At 37.9% G+C, this 23,573-nt stretch overlaps 1 protein-coding gene and 1 long non-coding RNA gene across 7 annotated transcripts in view; one reads left to right on the top strand and one right to left on the bottom strand.

The window, feature by feature from the left end:
* The window catches only part of LOC309666647 (uncharacterized protein), a 613,160-nt gene that overhangs the window by 278,501 nt on the left and 311,086 nt on the right, over window positions 1-23,573 (bottom strand). The window lies entirely within an intron of this gene.
* Window positions 1-23,573, top strand: part of LOC309666679 — a 121,216-nt gene that overhangs the window by 79,170 nt on the left and 18,473 nt on the right. Inside the window, exon 2 of the long non-coding RNA XR_014267235.1 lies at window positions 14,802-23,291. This is a non-coding gene — a long non-coding RNA (uncharacterized lncRNA). The remainder of the gene's footprint in view (window positions 1-14,801; window positions 23,292-23,573) is intronic.

Below are 23,573 nucleotides of genomic sequence, written 5' to 3'. Positions count from 1 at the left end.
CCGCAACGAAGAGCAGTCCCCACTTGCTGCAGCTAGAGAAAGCCCACACACAGCAACGAAGACCCAATAAAGCCAAAAATAAATAAATAAATAAATAACTATAAAAAATAAAGGATTGTTTAAAAATATAAAAGGGATTTTAACTGGAGCCTTTATAAAGCAGCAAAAGCATGTATTAAAATGTCTGTGTAATAAGAACTATACACTGTTCACTATTGATATGATGATCTAAGAATAATTACGTAGAATAAACTGCAAAGCATATCAGTGGTGTTTTGATCTAAGCATCCCTTCTCTCCTCTCTAGGAACATATAAAGATACCTTCTTATGTCTAAAGTTCAAATGCACACAGGGGCCATACAGGTAAGTTAAGCATATAAATGGGATAAATATATGACAGTAGAAAGTGACACAATAAACTGGGAGTATTAGCACCACACAAAAGCATTCATATTCAAGTTTTGCAAAACTTGTGCTGGCCAAACCGCACATCTCTGAGTGGGACTTGCTAGAGGACCACCAATTGTTAGCCTGATATATCCAAACAGAGCTAGATTCTCCTTTCCAACTGAAGTTCCTTCATCCCACCCTTTTCTTCCTACAGGCTGTCCTCTTGTGAAGGAGTCACCCCTTTTATCCAAGGCATTTGTTACTAATTTCAAAGCAGTCTGCTTCTGTTTGCAGCTAACAGAAGCTTACTATTATGTAGACTCTTTCCCTAATATCTGCAGTTATTTATTAATTGTGCCCAATTTCTCTCTCTTTATGCAGCCTTTTTCTGAAGACACTTTGTTGGCTGTCTTTATGTGTCCTTCTGACTTCTCCAGATCCAGCAACACCAGAGCCATTCGATTTAAAAGAGAAACAAAGAACTTTTCTAATTTGGTCGCAGCTCCGTCCCATACCAGTCCCTTCACTCACACCCTCTGCACAACACCGTTCATCATGCAATGCTTTCCTTTGGTTTAACAGTATTATATATTCTTGCTGACCACTGTGGATCAAAGTTGCAATAACAGATATATAAGCCTGAGTCTTCCAGGTTAACTTCTGGCTTTCAGAGGCAGCTAACTATAAACAATCAAATTAGCTTCTAAGAGAAGGAACTAGATCTGACATATTTTTACAAAAGTCTGGTCCTCCTAAGGGAGCGGACCAGTCTCCAGACAAATCAAGCAACAGAGTGCCCAAGCTCCCCTGCTAATATCTACAGTCCTACATGAAAGCTAAATCTTTTCCCAGACAGATGGGAAAGAGATAACTTTATTTGACTATGGAAGACCTTGACATAAAAGCATGGCAGGGTTTGTAAGGCAATTGGGAAATATTGTTGTGAGGTATTGTAGGATTTTAAAAAGTAACCTTCTGGTTCAGAGTATCCACTGTTTATGGACCTCACACTTATTTTACTAAAACACCCTTTCTTTCAAGATACGGAATTTTCAGGTCACAGGGCTATCAAGAGATGAGATTTCTCTCAGTCTCTGAGTGGGATGGAGAAGAGCATCAAGTAAGACCTCCACAAAGTAATCAACCAGTCTATCTGTGCCATGAGCATTTCTAATGCCAGTTAGTCCACAAGACATGTCTTGGGAGTTATTTCACTCAGATTAAAATAGTTCCTTTTCTAATTCAATAAGCAAAAGAGTTCAAGTAATTCTCTCATAAACTGACACCAATTTCCATGCAATTAGTAATACTATGAGGCCAGAAGAAATAGTAAACCTGGGGAACAAAAGAACTTAATGATGTCTTGTCTAAATGCTGTTTAGAGTTTTCGCTGTTGAACTAACATACAGAGACCAAGTAAGAACCAAGGCTAATATTTCAAATACAAGCTGAGTAATTTTTTTCATCTTTTTTAGTGTGTCCAGATTTTTAGCGTTATGTGAAGATAAACGAAGTTGAAACCGCCTCAAATTGACAAAAATTTTTTTCAAAAGTTTTACGTTTTTCTCAAAAGGGGTGCAATTCAAATGTATGTTTCTTCATCTTGGCATAATCACGATAGGCTTATACACACACAGATTAAACAGAAAATGAAAATCTACATTTAGATGGAAAGAGCCCCCAAAGTCACAAATACCTATAACACAGCTATGTCTAGTTTTCATTAGAACTGAAGCTATTTCAACCTTACAGTTTCTAACACTGTTGTAACTTGCTCCAGGGGATCTTATCATGGAGGCTGCCATCCTAAAACAGCTTACTCTTAGTTTTTCAGAGTTTCTTTTTGAGAGGTGCCTGGTTTGTTCAGATAGTATTTGCTTTAGACAATACTAAATAGCAATATAGTTATTCACTCATTCATTCATTCATACATACTTTCTATAAACTTTTTTGAGCCCTCACTAAGTGCCAGGTGCAGTGCTGGGGATACCAATAGAAAAAGACAAAGAACCTGCCTCATAGAGTTAAAAACCTCTTCTTCCTCATTTTTTTTTCATGCCATATCTTGAAAAAGAAGCAGTTTTTTCTTTCCCTTCTTTGTTCCCTTCTTTCCTTTTCCCTTTCCATCATCTTTCTCTCTTTCTCTTATTAATTCATTTTTTTTCACTCAACAAGTGTTAGTCATTATGCTGTACATCTTAAAGTTATACAGTGCCGCATGTCAATTATATCTCAATAAAATTGGAAGAAAAAAACCCAAAAAAACAACAAATATTAAGAGCCTGTGATGTGTCACACACTGTCCTAGGCACTGGGTCACCTGCAACATAAAATCAAGTCCCAGATTTCATGGGGCTTTCAGGTCAGGGGGAGACTAAATATACAAGTGTTGGCTAATGTAAGTATATACTAGATTCTCACTATAACAGAGTAAGCAGAGAGCTGTGTTAGAGCAGAATGAGGGCTCTAATTTGAGTACGGTGAGGGTCTATCTGATGAGATATTTAGGCTAAGATTTGAAGAAAGAGACAGAGCCAGCCTTAGAGAGGAATTAGGAATAAGTAGTCAAGCTTTCCAGGCAGAAGAAAAGGCAGCGACAAAGGCACTGAGGGAGAAAAGAATTTGGCATGTTTAAGAACCTGAAAGGGGAGAAGGATTGAAGCATAGTGGCCCGCCCACATTCTCAGATGGAGGCAAAGGCCAGATTGTGCAGAGACATGTAGGCTTCAATAAGAAATTTAGATTTTATTCTAATAAATGTAAGGCCATTTAAGGGGTTCAAACATGAAACAACCAACCATAATAATCAAAATAATAACTGTAAATTGCTCCAGGGGTGCAATTAGTAATACTGTGCAGCCAGAAGAAATAGTAACCCTGGGGAACAAAAGAATAAAAGAACTTAAAGATGTTCATTTAAATTGCACCCCTTTTGAGAAAAATGTAAAACTTTTGAAAACATTTTTTGTTAATCTGAGGCAGTTTCAACCTTGTTTATCTTCAAATAACACTAAAAATATGGACACACTAAAAAGATGAAAAAAATTACTCAGATTGTATTTGAAATACTAGCCTTGATTTTTACTTGGTCTCTGTATGTTAGTTCAACATGGAAAACTCTAATAAATAATAACAGCTCACATTTTTATAGCACTTCCCACATATTTGCAAGACAAAGAAAGGCAATATACCGCTGACCCATTTCTTTGGATAATATATAACCACAATACTAAGCTAAAAAGCAATGTTTTGAGAAAGGGGAAAAAACTTTCAACCCTTCTCTTTACATTTACGAACATATTGCTTTAATCCTTTCTAAGTAAGCAGAGCTCACGGCTGGTCAACAGTTACCAAGATGACAATATTTTTAAGTATGGTAGTCTTGTGACCATAGGGACAGTGGAAATATCCTGGGAACATGGGATCAGGCCTTACACTTCTCAAATCCTCCCCCCCCACACACACACATACACACACACACACACACTCTCCAGGAAGGATCTAAACACACTGAAGGAGGCTGCTGATTGGCTGATCAAAGTTGCCTCCTTACATCAACAGGAAGACAAGTGGCTGTTAAATTCACTTCTTCAGAAAGTGCCACATAGGATGTTTGATCCATTTTGCCTTTGTAGGAACATAGTGTGGAGATAGGCTTTAATATTGTACTGTTAATTTTGTCAGATATCAAGAGAAATATGTTAGAAGGGAGGAATGTTGGAACATAACCCAAGGAATCAGGCCTTGTGAGTTTAAAGGAAGACACTGAATGCTATACAGATGGGTACAAGTAGTAACTGAAAACTCCTTCAGAAATTGCAGTCATAGTTTCACCTCAGCTATCCAGGAGCTTGTAGTTTTTATTTTGCAGCTGTGATCCCTGTAGAATCACTCTTCTCTTCCTCCAATTACTTCAAAATCTAACCCATTCAGGTAAGAATTTAAATGTAGGAAGAACTCTTCTGAACATGATGTTTAATGGAAATGAAAACAGTGGATATTCTTTAACATTCTGCCTTTCTCAAGTTATCGAAATAATCTGAAACCAATATAACAATTTCAGACCTGCCGCACATGGTATTATGTTCCATTTTAACTTTCTGGTGACATTGTAGAAAGGTCATAGCAGGACACAGCTCTTTGGAAGCAGGGATCTTTCACTGCAGCAGTTATTTGGAATTACACTTTCCCTGGACAACAAACGTCCAGGTAGCTTAATGAAAAAGAACCTCTCATTATATCCTTTGGTAGCCATGTGTGTTGTGCTGACCAGTAAATTATCCTGAGAAAACAAACTACAAGCTACAAATGCAAACAAAAAGCTAACATGTTAGCAATGCTTTTTTAATTAAACATACAGAATTAGAAGCTTAACGAAGTATAGTATCCACCCTACTTCTCTGGTTACATCTAGAAAAGTGAATATTAAATTTAGACTCTATTCTTGACTATATTCTAAAATGGACTGATCAGCAGATTTGATATGTAGTATTAGATAAGTAAACTGAAATTAAAAACATTCAGTGCACATAATGCTAAGAGCATATAGAGTCACCCAAGAGGTGTCTGAGAGTTGGCTATATTACAATTAAAAACTAAGCTTACCTTCACACTTAGCAATTGTGTCAGTGACATGTCATGGAAAAAGTGTTAAAATGAAAGTCAGAAATTTAGCTTCTTACTTGGCTCTACTTTGCAGCATAACATTGGGCACACTACATAAAACTTTTGGATCACATTTTTAAATTTTTAAAATATAGTGAGTAAATATCAAAGTCCTCAGATGTACTGTGTTCAAGAAATGTAATTTTATATATTTGTTTATTTTTAAATCAGCTCACTTTCTACTCCACTGGATTAGTGAAAATTTAGTGTATTTGTATACTCCTCTCTCAATTCCCCCTAGGTTGCATCTAAACTTCAAAAGTCTTACATAGGTCAAGTCATGGAGTGTGTGTGTGTGTGTGTGTAACCTGGGAGAAGGCATGATGTGGAGGTGTGTCTTAGTCCATTTGACATGCTATAACAAAATTCCAATGAGTGTGTGTGTGTGTGTGTGTGTAACCTGGGAGAAGGCATGATGTGGAGGTGTGTCTTAGTCCATTTGACATGCTATAACAAAATTCCAATGAGTGTGTGTGTGTGTGTGTGTGTAACCTGGGAGAAGGCATGATGTGGAGGTGTGTCTTAGTCCCTTTGACATGCTATAACAAAAGTCCAATGAGTGTGTGTGTGTGTGTGTGTGTGTGTAACCTGGGAGAAGGCATGATGTGGAGGTGTGTCTTAGTCCATTTGACACGCTATAACAAAATTCCATGGAGTGTGTGTGTGTGTGTGTGTGTGTGTGTAACCTGGGAGAAGGCATGATGTGGAGGTGTGTCTTAGTCCCTTTGACATGCTATAACAAAATTCCAGGGAGTGTGTGTGTGTGTGTGTGTGTGTGTGTGTAACCTGGGAGAAGGCATGATGTGGAGGTGTGTCTTAGTCCATTTGACATGCTATAACAAAATTCCATGGAGTGTGTGTGTGTGTAACCTGGGAGAAGGCATGATGTGGAGGTGTGTCTTAGTCCCTTTGACATGCTATAACAAAATTTCATGGAGTGTGTGTGTGTGTGTGTGTGTGTGTGTGTGTGTGTGTGTAATCTGGGAGAAGGCATGATGTGGAGGTGTGTCTTAGTCCATTTGACATGCTATAACAAAATTCCATGGAGTGTGTGTGTGTGTGTGTGTGTGTGTGTGTGTGTAATCTGGGAGAAGGCATGATGTGGAGGTGTGTCTTAGTCCCTCTGACATGTTATAACAAAATTCCATGGAGTGTGTGTGCGTGTGTAACCTGGGAGAAGGCATGATGTGGAGGTGTGTCTTAGTCCCTCTGACACACTATAACAAAATTCCATGGAGTGGATGGCTTGTCAACAACAGAAATTATATCTCACAGTTCTGGAGGCAGGAAAGTCTAAGATCATGACTCCAACAGATTTGGTGTCTGGTGAGAACCTGCTTCCTGGTTCATAGCTGTCTGCTGACATGGCAGAAAGGGTGTGGGAGCTCTCTGGGTTTTTTTTTTTTTATAAGGGCACTAATCCCACGTGTGAGAGCTCTGCTTCATGACCCAATCAATCACCTCCCAACAGCCCCTCATCCAAACACTATCACATGGGGAGTTATGGTTCAACACATTAATTTGGGAGGGACACAAACATTGCTGATTACAGGATTCATCAGAATCTTGATGTAAGCTGGCCAAAAATTGTCCTGAAATTACTCTTATTTGTTTGTAGATGTGTGTCTCTGTGAGCTATTCCTCCTAGCTTGCTGTAAGACCTCACTTATTCATATCCATGCAACTGTCTCTAGTCCAGAGGCTGTTGGCCACTGCCATGCCCTTCAAGGCTAGATGGAATCATTGCTATGTTCCCAGGCCACACTGGTCCAGTGGAACTCTGGGAAGCTTCCCCATACAGGTCTGTTTCCATTGCGGTCTCATAGCTTCTGGGGACTCTACCCAGGGAAATAGAGAACAGGTACTCATTGCTCACAGCAACCTCAAATCCAGCTGCCATTTGGCCCACCTTTGGAGCTTGATCCAGGGGTAGAGCATAGAAAACCCCCTTCAGAAGCACCAAGAGTTGTGCCTCCTGATGTCTTTCCCTTCCCCAAAAAGTGAAATGTTGCCTAAGCTAGATATGAGGATGCTCTGCTCTTACCCATGACGTTTGTCCCCCAATTCTTATTTATTCTCTGTTCTATTTCCATTCTGACTGGGCTAGTGAAACAGACAGCCTGAAATACTCTCTTTTCCCTTTCCTTTCTGCTACTGCATGGCTTTCCTGAGGCAATGAGCACATAACGACCAAGCATCAAGAAACTGAGTGATCCCTAAGGACTCTTAGATTCTGGATTCACAGTGTGAGCAGTGTCTTCTTACTAGATCTGGGGGCATTGAAGGTAGAATTTCTGATAAATAGGAAAGCCATTAAAATGACCCAATGATAGTACTTTAAAAAAATACACATAGTTAACTCCGTTATCCCATATAGTTAGCAAATGAAGTATAGTTCATATAACCTCCATAGTATATAGTTCTCTAATTTTCACAAATTAGATATCATACAGATGCAATAAATATTGGTTTTGCAAAATTCTCATTTTCTTAGTCATTCAGAAGGCAATACAGAATTATTTATGGCTTTTAATAACTATAACTAAGCTGTTACCTGAAACATGTGGCAGTATTAGCTAAAGTTAAGTTCAAGCAGAATAACAGGAAGTTTTTTCTATAAAGAAATGGAGTAACTCCAAGAACAACAAAAACTATATCTGTGAGATGTGACCGATTTGGTTGAGCCAGAACTCTATAATTGAATGAACCCACTGTGCATTGCTTGACATTTTAACACAAATAAAACAAGTTAGCCAGCTTAAAATCCTTTTTGTAAGAAAATGTGGATACAAATTTGTAACAAATGACTGAAAGTATAGCAAATCTGAACAGAAATAGATATTCACTGTAAGGAAATACAAGTTATACCCAGATGCAAAGAGTTGAATTAATAATAAAATGGAAACTTAAGCCTATAAACCCTCTGGGTAAGTTGAATTTAGTTTCACAGACTCTAAACAAACATTCAAAATGTTCAATTTATAACTGTATTGATTAACATGAAATCTATAAATTGATGACAGTTGATTTACTAGTTGATTATTCCATGAAAAACCAAGTGTTCTTTTGGCTGCAGTCAATCAATCAGTAAATTTTACTGAACCACTACAGGTATGTAAACACTGTGGTAGGCATCAGACACACAGACACTTAGGACAAAATCACTTCCTTAAGGAATTTAAAGCTGAGTCAAGAAACAAATAAATAGTGGCTTACAAAACAGTGCCTAGTCATATATTTATTCAACAAATAGTTCCTGACTATTTAATTTATTTCAGGCACTGGGCTAATGCTGGACTTAGACAATTTCCTCTCCTACAATATAGAACCACTGGCCTACTGAAAGAGGTAATTTAGAAGGTAATTATAATACATATGCTTAGATAAGGCTCAAGGTTCTATGAGAGATCCAGGAAAGGTACCATGGACTCCATAAAGAAAACACTTCTAGCTGAGACCTAGAGGAAGCATAGATAGAAGATATCCTAATTAAAAGAATGAAGAGGAGTGAGTTAAAGAAGACAGAGACACTTAGTCATTGTAAGAACTTTATTTAACCTGATTAGGGATTTATAATGTATGAAAGAATATTTTTATGAGGAAGAATAGGAGTGACCAGAATTGAAGTTTGTAGTAGTTAGAATAATGGGTCCCAAAATATCCATGACTTGTTTCCCAGAACATGTGAATGTGTTAAATTGCATGCAAAAGGGCTTTGCTAATATAACTGAGTTACTGACCTTAAAGTAGAAAAACCATCCTGGATTATCTAGGTGAGCCTGATCTAACCACATGAACACTTAAAGCCAGAGAACTATGGCTAGATGAAGAGAAAGGGGGAAGTCAGAAAGCTTCAACTCAAAAGAGGCCTCAATCCACTACTGTTGGTTTTGAAGTTGAAGAAGGCCTTAGGCAAGATATGTGGCTATAGAAGTTAAGGGCAGCATTGACTGACAGCCAGCAAGGAAATGCGCACTTCAGTCCTATAACCCCAAGGAAGTGACTTCAACCAACAGCCTGAATGAGCTTGGAAATGGATTCTTTCCAGAGCCTCTAGAGAGCCCAAGGTGGCTGACACCTTGATTTCAGTCCTGTGAAACCCACAGCAGAGAAACTAACTGAGCCAACCAGGACTTTGGAACCACAGAACTATGAGAAAACAAATCTGTGTTATTTTCAAAACACTAATACGAAGTTAAAGAGGGAAGTAGAGACTAAACTTTTTAGGTCCTCTTATGCCCACCAGGCTATTTTAGAAGTTTGCTTCCAAGCATAAACAGGAGTGGATTTTACATGAAAAGTAAATTTTATAGCAATGTTAAAAGTAGACATTAGAAAGTAAGATTCTCTACTACAATGTAAAATCCATGAAGGTAGGACTTATTGATTGACAATATTACAACCCCATTCCCTAGAACAGTTCCAATACTTAACAGGTACTCTAAAAGGATCAGTAGAAAGGATCCAACAGTAGAAAGGATCAGTAATTTCTTGGTCAAATTTTGCCTACTGCAATTATGGGCATACTTGGGGAAAGGTGGTCAAAGTCTTCTGTACCTTCATGTACCATTTTCTACCTACCTTTTTTTTCACTTTCACTGAAGGAATATTTAGGTAAGAAAATCAAAATAGGTTCAGAAAATGGCACTAAGGTGATAGTATGTGCTGAGGATGGACCTGCTATCCTGTAGAGGGTGTGAAGGACTAGAAATACATGGTGAGGGCTTGACTTGTCAGGAGACCCATCTGGAATCAGGAGTAAATATCTCCTGAAGCTCTCCTGGGGAGTGTTTCTTTCTATTCCCCTTCCTCATCATAGCTACATGGATTTCTCACTCATTGAATGAGGTAGAAATGAAACTACATTTCCAAGTTAGTCTTTACAGTAAACCGTTCCAAACAGGTACCATAAAATGCCTTTGGGGAAAGAAAAATAAAATCAAAACCCAATGAAAAAGACCATTCTGACTTACTGGTTTGGGTCCTGGGCAGTAAGACAAATTCAGTTTTTGGAAAATTATGTTTATCTTGTGTATTTTTCATGTTTTTAATTCTAGTCATTGTTTGGATTGTAATTTCCCCAAAGGAAAAGATGAAGTGAATCCTCATGCATCTGTAGAAACATGGTTCAATACTTTGCACATAATAAGTATTCAATAAACAATGCTGTCTCTCCTATTTATTTGGAAAAGTAAAAAATGGAAAACAGGAAAACTAAAAACAGATCCCTCAGAAACTGGCAACTATCTCATAGTAATCTTCATTCTAGCTCTTCATTGCCTATACTCAAAGACAGATAACAAAGACAGTTCATTCTTTTGATCTTTAGACAATTACTGGGTGCCTACCATACCACATGCAGGGACTCAGTGATGTCCTTCATAACAGAGAGTTCACAGTCTACTTGGGGAAACAGGCATGGATCAAATAATAAATATATGACAATAAATTGAATGTGTTCATAATGTAAAGAGTATGTTCCTCATATAGAAAAAAAGACAGAAAACAGTGCCAGGCAGACATTATCATGGAGTTGTGATGTAGTATGGCATTTTGGCAGAAGTGCAAGCTATTTAGTAATGCTAGCACACAAAGCTGGGTCTGACGAGAAACTGGAAATGGGGTTGGGGAGGGAGACTAGGCAGAATGCGTCCTGCTGGGTTATCTGGACTTCATTCTGTAGGTGATGCGCACATCCACTATCTTGGGCTTCCCCTTTAATAAAGTAATTATTCAACATTGGCAAATGACTTACAAAACTATACACTTAGGAATTTCTATGTTTTAAAAATATTTCTAAACAAATAATAATATTATTCATAACAATCACTGTGTCCCATTTCCAGAAAAAAATATCGCACTTAGATTTTGTTCTTATTCATTTAGAAAAGAATTTGTTTTTTCCTTGTAGGTAATATTTCAGTCACACACACACAATCAATCAATCAATTAATCAATCTGGAAATTGCCCCCTTTGTCCCAGAACCCAAATTGTACAAATTGCATAAAATATTAGGAGGAAAGTTTCCTTTCTCTCCCATTTTTATCCCTAAACACTTTTAAGCTACATAGAAAAAAATTTACCACTGTAAGAAATACAAAGTAAATATAGTTAAAGACACCAGCTAGAGAATACAAAATGATTGTCTTCATTCTGTAGAGAAATACAAAATGTTGCATTTTAAGTGAGAAAATAATGCTCTTTTATATAACATAACACCTGAAAATAGAAATAAAGGATATTTAAATTAGCCTTTCTTATAACAGTGGTAATCAATCTTACTCTTTCCTCAAAATGAACAATTTTGATTAAAATGTAAACACAATCAAGAGGTTTAATGAAGAAATTTTAGTCCCTGAATTCATAGAAATTCTATTATATTAGTTGTTACCTAGCAGTTTTTTCAAAAATGTGGGGAAAATAGTTGGCCATTTTGTTTCATTTGCTCTTAATCTAACCGCTTCACTGTCTGTGTAAGCAGTACCTGTTAGAAAAGTGCAATCTAAATATTTAGAGTAAATGCTCAGTATGTGATAGAATTGTGTGGGATTTTGCGGGGAGGGTGGGGTGTGGGTTCATTGCTCTAAAATGGAATAGGTGATCTGTATTGGACAAATCATGTTTCCTCTAATATTCTGAGGATGTTGCCTATACAGAACCTGTTAAAGCACAGATTATTGTTTAAGCAGAGATTCATAAAAATTTGGAGCTAGGAGGACCTAAAAGTTTATCTCATCTACATTCTTTTTGTTCTGCGTGCTTCTCAATTTCTCCCAGATTCCCTTGCACTTAGTTTAGAGCCTTGTGACTAGTTCTAGTCAATGGACTATGAATGAAAGTGTTACATTACTTCTCAGCTGAGCTCTTAAGATCAATGTGCCTCCGATGTCTACTCCTCCTGTAGTAACCTACTGCGCTGTGGCCCCTCAAGCAACCTGGGTCCCTGAGTGACTTGCAGAGTGCCTTCTCCTGCCCACTTGATTGGAAAAGAAATGTAAGTAAGAAAAAAAAAATGTTGTTCTATTGAACAACTGAGATTCTGCAGTCTGTCTGTTGTGGCAGTTAACATTATTTAATCCAACACATATAACATGAAATGTGTTTCTGGTGTAACAAAACCTAAACTCTGACATTGACCTACGGTCATAGGCAAGGTAACCAACACCAGGGGCTGGAAAGATGGAGATACACTTATGCATAGGCCATATATTTGTTAATGCTGATGAAGTAAGAGAAAGATGATGTACTACTAAACTTGTAGCTGTCACAGGAGGTCATCTACAGGACGTGAGCTGGATCTGGGCAATCAGAGCCTCCTCATCCCCCCGCCCCCCAGTCTTTGGAATATATATTCTGCCCACCGTTCCCACAGTGGGAGACATTTTTAAGGACACAGTCTTGAAAGAGCACTATGTTGTTGAGACCATCTGAGTGGTACACATGACTGAACCCAGTTAAAGCCTCTATATAAGCTGTAAGATTCTGGAAGTGGGTGCACAGATCTACTTCTTTTGCAGCTGCCCAAGACAGGCCTCATAAGTAAGTTCCCTTGCTTATTAAACTACCACCTACCAATCTGGTCTGCCTCTTTATTCAGTCTTTTCTTACCCTCTGTGTACGTGACTCAATTTGCAACCAACAGTAGTTCCAGGGAAATAATGTATATTATAGCTACTGGTTGTGTTTGACAATATACTTTAAGAAAGTGACTATCACAGGAAGAATTAGTCAGTTTTTAAGCAGAAATCTGGGCCTTACATGACTGGAAAAACTGACAGACTCAGACGGTAAGAGAATGGATTAAAATTGTCTTAGAGACAAAGGCCGGTATGTATCCATTTTCTATTAGATAAAATAAAATGGGGAAAAGATTAGATTTCAGGTGTGGCTGACACGTATGTTCTGGAGAACCTCAAGACAGCTTCCAATATTTGAAGAGAAACACATGAAAGAAGAAAACAAAACATTAAAGCAGACTCCAGAATCATAACTCATGGAATTGTCTGGAAGCAAATAAATCAGAAGCTTACTGCATTTTCAAAGGAATGCTTATCATAAGCTTGGACTGTAAAACACCTTGGATTGTTCCAGACTTAAATTAACAAACAAGAAAAAGCTGTGGATCCTCAAGACTATGGAGGGAAAATGAGTTAAGAAAGCTTTTTATTCGGCATAGCTTCCAATTCCTATCTCAGATAAGCCAAGAACAATAGAAAAGAAGAAACATTCCAGAAGGCAGAGCCAAAGAATAGGGAGAATAATAGATATAAGAAGTCTTCCAGAGCAGAACAAGAAACTTAATCAAAGAACCTCTGCCTTCTCAGAGTAGGAGGTCTTAAAATATCTGTCAGATGGGATTCCAGAATTGCTTATAGACTAGTGACCGCTATGTGCCACCAGTCTTCTTTATTCCCAGTGGGACTGTTTATTACTCTTATCCTGTTCCTACTGCATTTTTGTAAACTGATGTGTACAGTGTGTAGGTAACTTGTTCATACCTCTCCAGCTCAAGGTGACTCATAATGCAACTGTATGTATCTTGGAGATCATGGATTTGAATTTGATTCAGGGGTCTGGGCAAGATGGCGGAGGAGTAAGACGTGGAGATCAGCTTCCTTCCCACAGATACATTAGAAATACATCTACATGTGGAACTGCTCATACTGAATTTGATTCAGTGACTTGATGGAACATTGGGAGTTACTGAACAAAGAGGAGTTGTCTGTTTTCTATATGAGAGAAGAAGGAAAATTTATTGGACAGTGCCAGAGATAGCTCATGCTTACCAAATATTTCATATGTTTCCCTAGGACTTCTATTTTGGGAAGTGCTGGAACAGCTGAGCAGCAGATTAGTGTTTCTAACAACTAGAAAGGCAAAATAAAATATAGCATTCATTTGCCTGAAGGTAGCAAGAAGCTTCTGAGGCAGAAAAATAGAAGGGCTAAGACTCTGGAGATAGAAAAATATTGAAAAAGTAAGCTGCTTCTGCAGCTGCTTTTATTTGGGATCTTTTGATGATTCTTGCATTGGCAGGAGGCAAAAAATCCAGTGAAAACTCTGGTTGCTATGTGGAAGCAGAGATTTAGAAAGCAGAAACAGAGGTTTAGAGAGCCTCAAGCATGTAGCTAGTATGACCAAAGCTGGGTCAGCAGGCTAAAATCCTAAAAGGAAAAGCCTCTGGAAAGCAAACAATTCATAAGACAAAAATGAAAGTTTGGTTCCTTAACTAGGGAGGTGAACTACGTAAAATATACCAGACTCCTACTTGAAAAACCCATAGGGACAGGTGCGAGCTTGACAGAGACTGGATGTTTTTCAGAGCTGCAATGTGGCACTGACTGTGCCCAGTACCTAGATGAAGTTAGTTGATGCATAATCAGCTACCCATCTCTCTGGCCAAGAGACACAGAGAATCTCTCTGGAAGGAGAAAACATAATCAGAAACCTCTATAGATTTTTATCCACAATGTCTAACATTAAATTAAAAAATTACTTCGCAAGACAAAAGAAGCAGAGAGAAAATAAACAATGGGAACACACCACTGGTGATCCAGATATTTTCACTGTTGCTGAAGACTTTTAAAATGACTGTTATTGATACGTTCAAGAAAATAAAGGAAAGATTGAAAAAGTAAATTAAAACGTGGACAATTTAACTAACAAATTAAAATCTATTAAAAAAAACAACTGGAAATTGCAGAAGAAAAATAACACAAATCTAAAATCAAAATCTCATTAGAGGGCTTCCCTGGTGGCGCAGTGGTTGAGAATCTGCCTGCTAATGCAGGGGACACGGGTTCGAGCCCTGGTCTGGGAAGATCCCACATGCCGTGGAGCAACTGGGCCCGTGAGCCACAATTACTGAGCCTGCATGTCTGGAGCCTGTGCTCCGCAACAAGAAAGTCCGTGATAGTGAGAGGCCCGTGCACCGTGATGAAGAGTGGCCCCCGCTTGCCACAACTAGAGAAAGCCCTCGCACAGAAACGAAGACCCAACACAGCCATAAATAAATAAATAAAATAAATAAATAAAAGAAAGGCAAGTAACTTTAAAAAAAAAAAAAAATCTCATTAGATGAATTTAACAGAAAGACACGGCCAAAAGAAGACAAGATTAATGAATTCAGATAGATCAATATAAAATATGCATGTATGTCTGTATGTCTCTATATTTCCTTTGTACTAGTGCCATGTGTTTCTAATGAGGTCAGGCAGGTAAGCATTAGTGTGCCATCTGAATCCCTCTTCCTTTCTATGATAGCTCCTGAATCATGTGTCCAAATGTTGCATCCACAGGAGATGAAGTCTCCATCAACCTGGGTCACTGAGAGATTCTGTCATTCAGAGCTCCGCATAACTCCCTATGTGGGACATGAAACTCACAGAAGAAATAATCCTTTTTAAAGTCATTGAAATTTTGTTTTTCTAATGTGGCAGTTATTAAGGCCTAACTTAGTAAATATAACTGTGATCTATAGAAAATTAGTAGATGAAATCTGATGATTTTGCTCAATAGTTTTTCTCAACAAATCACACTGCCTCTTAAGTCTAGACGTATAAACTAAACTTAACCAAGTTGCTCACAATATTCAATGACCAATCATCTGGAAGTCAAGATTGGTTTTGTTGTTTGTGTTCTTATTTAATTTGCATACTAAATCACAGTTTGTTGACCGGGATTAGTAAAAGCTTTTGTTAGTGAAAGATTTTATAAATTCTGTCTTACTGGGCTCTGTAGCTATATAGCAATGGCTTGGTTTGGCCCTTGATTCTGATCATGGCAACATTATTAAAAATAACTACTATCCAGGCAAGTTGGTATCTCTATAAAAGCTAAGCTCTTTTGGTATATATTTATGAGTAAAAAATGAGAAATTTATTCAGTTAATTGGCCCACTAGGATTAATTTTTTCATTGACTATATGTAGTATTAAAATAAATATGCATTTTTGTAAAATATTAGCAGGTATTCTATTTAAAACTCAAAGTTTCTTCTTCAGAACATGCTAACGGATATGAAAGACAATTACATTTTGAGTATAGAAGTCAACAAGTATGCCTCAGGGACCCTTCTTGGTTTCATTGCATTTAAAGGCCTTTCATCTGAAATAAGTGTTAGACTTGAAATCTAAGGCAGGATAGCACAGTGAACTGATGTTGACTGAACATAGTCTTTCAAGTCTAATTGCCTTAGTTCAAATTCTGTCTCTTACTGTCAATCTCTTAAACTTCTTTATGCCCCATTTTCCTCATTTTCCTCCATTTCTTAGTATGGAGTTAATAGCACTGACTCATAGAATTGTAAGGATTAAATATGACAACATATGACACATGGTAAATGCTCCATGGTTGGCTGCCAGGAATAGCAGCTGAACCACAATGCAGTTGTATATAAAGAAGTCTGTATCTCAATACCACATAGTCAAGTAAGATAATTCAAGAAGACAGAAGGCTTCAGTGTTGCAGTAAGTGATAGGAGTTAGATACACACAAGTGGTAGCCGAAGACAGAAGAGATGATTGTATATTAGAAAGTAAGTTGTGCTGATGATACAGAGGTAGATTGCTACCTCCCCAAGAGAGCTATTTGTCTCCTCACTGAACGTAAAAGTACTTGAAAGTTCTCTCACTGCCATCAAAGTCAAGCATAATGGCTAGAATTCACAGATAGCATGAACAAAGAGTAACAGAATACAAATTATTTCAAAATAATTTATTATAATGACCAAAATGTATGTCATCAGTATTTATCCTTTACTTACAGTAAATATCTATTGAACGTCTGCTATGTACCAGGAACCCTTCTAGGCACCTGAGATTAAAATTGGCAAACAAAACGACATTACTTGACTACATTAGACGTCATACACCATCTGTTGTTTTAATAATACCCCATTGGTTACATAGGCCAGCCATGACTCAGTGTGGGTGGGACTGCACGAGGCACGATGACCAGAATATGAAGAATAGTGTGAGCAAATTTGCAGACGAGGTATCTCAGTGTGCTCCCTGGCTTGCAATGATTCATATTCCTCCCATATACAAAATGGTCATTTCCCCCCAAGCCCCTCGAAGGTCTCAGTCCCTTACGGCAACAGTCAATGGTGAATTTTAGCCATTAACCTTGACTTTGATGGTAGTAAAAGAACTTTAAAGTACTTTTACGTTCAGTGAGGAGACAAACAGCTGTCTTGGGGAGGTAGCAACTTACCATCTAAATCAAGTCAGGTGCAAATGAAGCTCCGTGGATCCAGTTCTGAGTTCTCAATATGAAGACCCGTGAACCAAATAGACAAGGTATCTATCCACCAGAGTCCCAACAAACAATTTTTGGGAAAGGCAAAGGATAACCACTATAAACGTTCTCATTGAAAAATTAAAACAATGAGAGGCATATAAAATTCACCGGCCCACAGCAATTCTGAAGTCCCACAAGGCACATGTTGTCAGTTCCTTCATTAGGACTGAAGGCCAGGTTCTTTGCTCCATACTCTGGGCCCTTAGTTCTGCCTTTCCAATCGTTCTTCTTTGTCAGAAAATGTGACATGTGTTTACAGCTAAGTAATTTTATCAGTTTCCTTCCTGTATGTAAAATGATTGAGGATCCAAATTTCTCTTTTTATTCTGTACTGTCTCTGCCCCTTGCAGATCAAGCTGGCAGTGGTTCTGTCTGTATAACTCTCACCAAATTTCTTTGGTCCCTTGTGAATTATATTGGGGTTCATTTCATTTGACAAAGCTACACACATAAGCATCTTCAAGATAGCATATTTTCTACCTTCGGGTTAAGCTGAGGCTGTGAGAACAAAGCCCAGCTGTTTAACTGAATGGTTCTTTGAGTTACCACCTCATATCTTTCTGAGGTTTTAACAGAGGATTTTATAATCACATTTATGGCTTTATTTTTAAATCATAATTTCCTGGCTTAAAAAATAACCATTTATTATCTCTGATAGTTTCTGTGGGTCAAGTATTTATGGGTGACCTAGGTGATTCTGCTTAAGTGTCTCTCTTAAGGTTGTGGTCAAAATGGGGGCCCGATGCTGTCATCTGAAGGCATAACTGGGGTTGGAAAAAATCTACCTTCAAAGTGGATCACTCAAATGGCTGGCAAGTTTTTTCTGTTTGCTGGCAAGAAGCCTCAGTTCATCCCTTGGTAACTCTTTCCACAAGGCTACTTGAATGTCCCCATGATATGACAGATGGATTTCACCAGAGTAAATGATCTGAGAGAGGACAAGTTAGAAACTGAAATGTTTTTATGACCTAGTACTGGGAATCATACAAAACCACTTCTAGAGTATTCTATTTGACACAAAGGCCATCCATGATTCAAAGTGGGTAAGTACTACACCAAGACACAAATATCAGGAGAGGTAATGCATAGAGGACCACTTCAGAAGCCAGCTTCCATACTGCTTTCTGGTGAGAGGAAATAGATATTAAACAATAAATATCATAAGTAAGCTAAACAATATGATCAAAGATGTTAAGTGCTATGAATAAGAAAGAAAAAGATCAGGGTTAGGGGACTGGGAGAGAAGTTTACAGTAATAAATAGGGTAGTCAGAGTAGGCCTCATTGAATAAAATGATAGTTTTGTAAAGACTTGAAGTAATATTACAATATTGATATTCTAATAATATGCTGCCATATTTTATTTCAAAGAGTATCATATTTTCAATCACAGAATCAATTTAATATATTAAGAAAACATATTTCTTATGTCTTAGGCTACATATGAAGCTCATAAAAGCCTCTTTCTGAGGATTTCATGTTCACAGGCCTTGTATAAGAGGATTACAAGTTAATACTAAAAGGATTTACAGTAGTTTTTAGTGATCTGTTATTTATTTGTGAATTCTTAACCATTTTGAAAAGCCTGAGTTATTCCTATTGCTTAAAAAACAATATCTAATATTTAATGCATACAAAATAATGAAGTTAAGATATATGAAACTAATGAAGTATAATAATAAAGTGAACATATACGAACCACCATCCAAATTTAAGACTAAAATATTATCTCCCCTTTTGAAGCTACATTTTGTTACTCCCTAATCCTACCTATCCTCCATTTTACTGTTCCCAAAGGTAATTGTTATCATTAATTTTCAGCTTATCATTCTGTTTGTTAAAACACTTTTACCATATATATGAATATTGCTATGGCATTATGTATTCAATTTGTTTCTTTTTGAGTGTATATGTAGTCCTCTGAAATTCTTTTTTTTCCAAAAAGCACTTTATTGCTAAGATTCACTTGTATTCTTGTATATACTGTTTTTCACTCAATTTAAACTATCTACAATATCCCATCATATGGATGCAGCCTTATTTATGCTTTCTCTGGTCAACACTTAATTCCAGTTCTTATTGTAATTAAAAGTAATGATGCTGGGGGCTTCCCTGATGGCGCAGTGGTTGAGAATCTGCCTGCCAAGGCAGGGGACATGGGTTCGAGCCCTGATCTGGGAAGATCCCACATGCCGCGGAGCAACTAGGCCCGTGAGCCACAATTACTGAGCCTGCGCGTCTGGAGCCTGTGCTCCGCAACAAGAGAGGCCGCGACAGTGAGAGACCCGCGCACCGCGATGAAGAGTGGCCCCCGCTTGCCACAACTAGAGAAAGCCCTCGCACAGAAACGAAGACCCAACTCAGCCATAAAGAAAGAAAGAAAGAAAGGAAGAAAGAAAGAAAGAAAGAAAGAAAGAAAGAAAGAAAGAAAGAAAGAAAGAAAGAAAGAAAGAAAGAAAGAAAGAAAGAAAGAAAGAAAGAAAATTAAAAGTAATGATGCTAAAAAAATCTTGGGCAGGTTTTTCCAGAGTGAGAACGAAGTAGGTCAAGACACTACTTACAGTAATAACAATAACAACAATACAAATAGATACCTAGGAATAAATTTAACAAGAATTTTATAAGACCTTTCTGCAGGAAAATTTAAAACCTTATTGAGACAAATAACAGACAAATAGAGATGTATACAATGTTCATCAACTGACAAAAAATTTCAGTTCTCTTTAATGCATAGATTAATTGCAACGTCAATAAAAATCTAATGAAGTTTCAAAGAAACTTCAACAGCTGATTATAGAGTTAATATGAATGTACAAAATCCTAATAACAGGTAAGACACTCCTAACAGCGAAGACAAATAAGTTTTGGGAACCTGTCTTATCCAGACATTAGTAAAGTTCAAAATCATCTGATTTTCACTATGTATAATGATTACTTTTCTCCTGAAGCAAATGTATCCTTTGGGGAAAAAATTCAATATCAAAGGCATATGGACATCTTAGCCTCATTGTGTATCAAAATTGCAACAAATAACTATTAAAAATACTGTTAGCATGTAAATTAATTTTCTCTCAATGGGACTAAGCTACAGAGTATAATTATTAATTATCTGTATGAATTTTAATGATTGTTATCAGAGATATTTGTTTAACTTAGAAAAATAATTGACTGGTGTTATTCTGATGATGTCCCCATAGACTTTTCAGAGTCTGTCCTCTGAGGTGACTGTCAATTTCAAACTGTGTGACCTGAGAGATCTAAATGCCTTTGATCACATTCCTAAAGAACATGGGAATAAGAACAAAGCCTGAACTTTCTGTAAAATGATGTCAGGCCCAACAGGAGCTCTATCACTTCACCTGACTCCATGCTTTGATCTCTTTGCAACATAATTAGATCAGTGTTTGTAATGAAATATTTCAATTTCTCCTCTTGTGTAAATTCAATATGGTTGCTTAATAAAATCAACAATACACACCAATTAGTAATAAATAAAATTTTCAGTTAGAATACAGCTTTTGAATATACATAAATGCACATGAATATAACATGTCCAACTGGCTTACAAGAGGAATGCAAAAACCAAGGCTCTACTTCATTCATTATCCATTTGACATTTTACAAGTTCTGGTATTAATATTTGCCTTTTTTCCCCAAAAATGTTACATTTTTAATTTAATTTAATTACTTCTTCTAGGAGGCCTTATCTAACCTCATAAAGAACTCACCACACCCATTTTATACATATCCAGTATACACACCTATCATAGCTTTTGTACTCCCTTATTCCACCAAACTGTTCACATAACTGTTTTTCCTTACAGATTGTAAAGTCTTGTGAACACGGATGCCATTCTATTCATCTGTGTGTGCCACCTAAGGAGAGGTAAAGGACCTTCCTGACAAGGAACATCAAATCTTTGAACTGTTGTTTTCACTGCCACATCAACTCAAATATGCTTCCTTTAATAATCATTTCTCTCACAGTGTTGACTGGAAAAAATGCACAATCTAAAAGTTGAGAGTTTTGTTTTATTTGGTGGATTATTTGAGGACTTCAAGCCCGGGAGACAGGACTCTAAGATCTCTCTGAGGGACCACTCCAAAGAGGTAAGGGAGAAGGCAGGATATATAGGAGTCTTTGCAATGAAGACCAGGTAGTTGAAACATCAAAAGATTACTGTAAAGAAAACCAGATATCTCAAGTTAAGGAGTTTAATGCTTTTCTATGTATGTGAAAATGCAAGAGTCTGGGCTCACTGAAATCATTCCTTTGATATGCACCTCAGCTATCTGGGGCCAGTATCCTGTGCTTTCTCATCCTGGGTGGACTGTTGGGGGGATGGCTGTAGTGACTGATGGCTTGATGGTGGACATCCTGTTTCTACCCTGAGTTCCCTCAAGGCTCACCACTAGGGTGGCTGAAATGTGATGGCTTGATGGCTGCAACATCTTTTGTTTTTTAATGATGTGGCAGGCAATATTTTTTCATTAACAACAGCTTCCCCTAGTTTTACGTAAAGACACTTTTGAGTGTTTTGTTTTGTTTTTGTTTTGAGAAAATCATTACATGATCTTTTGTTCACACCAATTTATGATGTTCATTAATCCAGGCTACATTTAGTTAATATTTCTTATGTGTCAAGCATGGTGCTAGGTACTAGGTCTCTTTTAAACATAAGATACAGTCTGCCCTAAATTCAAAGACCAGTCAGAATACAAAAACTAACAATTACAATGCAATGCAATAAGTGCTATTATATAGATAGGAACAGAGAAATCTGGAAACATATATTTAGTGACTGATTCTGGCTACTTGAGAAAGATTCAAAGAAAAGGGAATGTCTGAGCTTAACAAATTGGCAGCTTTTTCCAGGTAAAGAAGGCAGGAAGCAAATTTTTTAAGAATGTGTACAAAGAAGTAGTTTTAAAAAACCCATGCAGATGTAGTGAATAAGGAGCTACTCTCTTTGGAGCACCGGGTAGCAGAGATGGAGAGGAGGGAGACTGGAAATTTAGCCAGATGAACAGAACAAACTTTAGAGGCAATGTTAAGAAATGCATACTTTATCTTTGGCAACGTGAATATAAAAGAAACCTTTAAACAAGGCAAAGATATAATCAGAGTTAGCTTTAGGAACGCTGGTTCAGAATAAGGATGGGTTTGTAGGTGAAGAAAGTCTATGGTAGAAAGTGAAAAGCTGGAATGTTTAATGTTGGCCCCACTCTTCTCTTCCCCCCTGAGAGGAAGACTGCCAAGCTCTGTCTGCTGGCAGACATCCTCTGTCTGCTGCACCGTGTATTCTCTGGAGTAGCAGCAAGACGCTCAGCTATCTTTTGTTCTCAGGGGCTCCTAAGCACTGAGATTATACCAACTCCCAACAAGATTCCAACACAGGTGAGACAGACACCAGTTCCTTTGGGGTAGCTCCTCAAAAAGCCAGAATGTTGGACAAACGATCCAACTCTTTCTCTCCCCAAGGAGAAGCTGGGAGTTGGAGGGTTTCTTCTACTTATTCCATGATGAGCTGGGGAAAGTGACTATGGCAAGTGAGTGTGTGCCTCTGTTCTCAGTGACCCCAAATTTGTTGCCCTTTCCTGTCAGCATTTAGATTCAGGCAAGATTAAAATCAGTCCCTCAGGCAGCCCCCTGAAAAGTTTGCAAGTTCGATGTACGTTTCCGTCTTCTCGTTCCCTACACAGGGAGATGCCAGAAGCTGAGAGTTTTCTCCTGATCACACTGCTCTTCAGGCTGGGAAGAGGGAGGTACTATGGCAAGTGATTGCCTCGAATTTTCCTACTGGCTTTGATGTGGCTGGTTTTGCACTCATATGGGGTGCAAGTGCAGGATTCCATTAAGTAGTATCTGGATTTCTCACAAAAGGAATTGGTCAGTGTATTGTTGTTGAATCCATGTCTCCCTGGGGGAAGGGAGAGTCTGGGGCCATTTTTTTTTTTTTTTTAATTTTTTTTTTTTTTTAATTACACTATACTAGGTGTGCTTTATTTATTTATTTATGGCTGTGTTGGGTCTTCGTTTCTGTGCGAGGGCTTCCTCTAGCTGCGGCAAGCGGGGGCCACTCTTCATCACAGTGCGCGGGCCTCTCACTATCGCGGCCTCTCCTGTTGCGGAGCACAGGCTCCAGATGCGCAGGCTCAGTAATTGTGGCTCACAGGCCCATTTGCTCCGTGGCATGTGGGATCCTCCCAAACCAGGG

Source organism: Balaenoptera physalus (assembly GCF_965194825.1).
Source record: "Balaenoptera physalus genome assembly, chromosome: 9".
Lineage (NCBI taxonomy): Eukaryota > Metazoa > Chordata > Mammalia > Artiodactyla > Balaenopteridae > Balaenoptera > Balaenoptera physalus.
The sequence above is the reverse complement of the archived record's forward strand: the minus strand, read 5'-3'. Positions and strand labels throughout refer to the sequence as shown.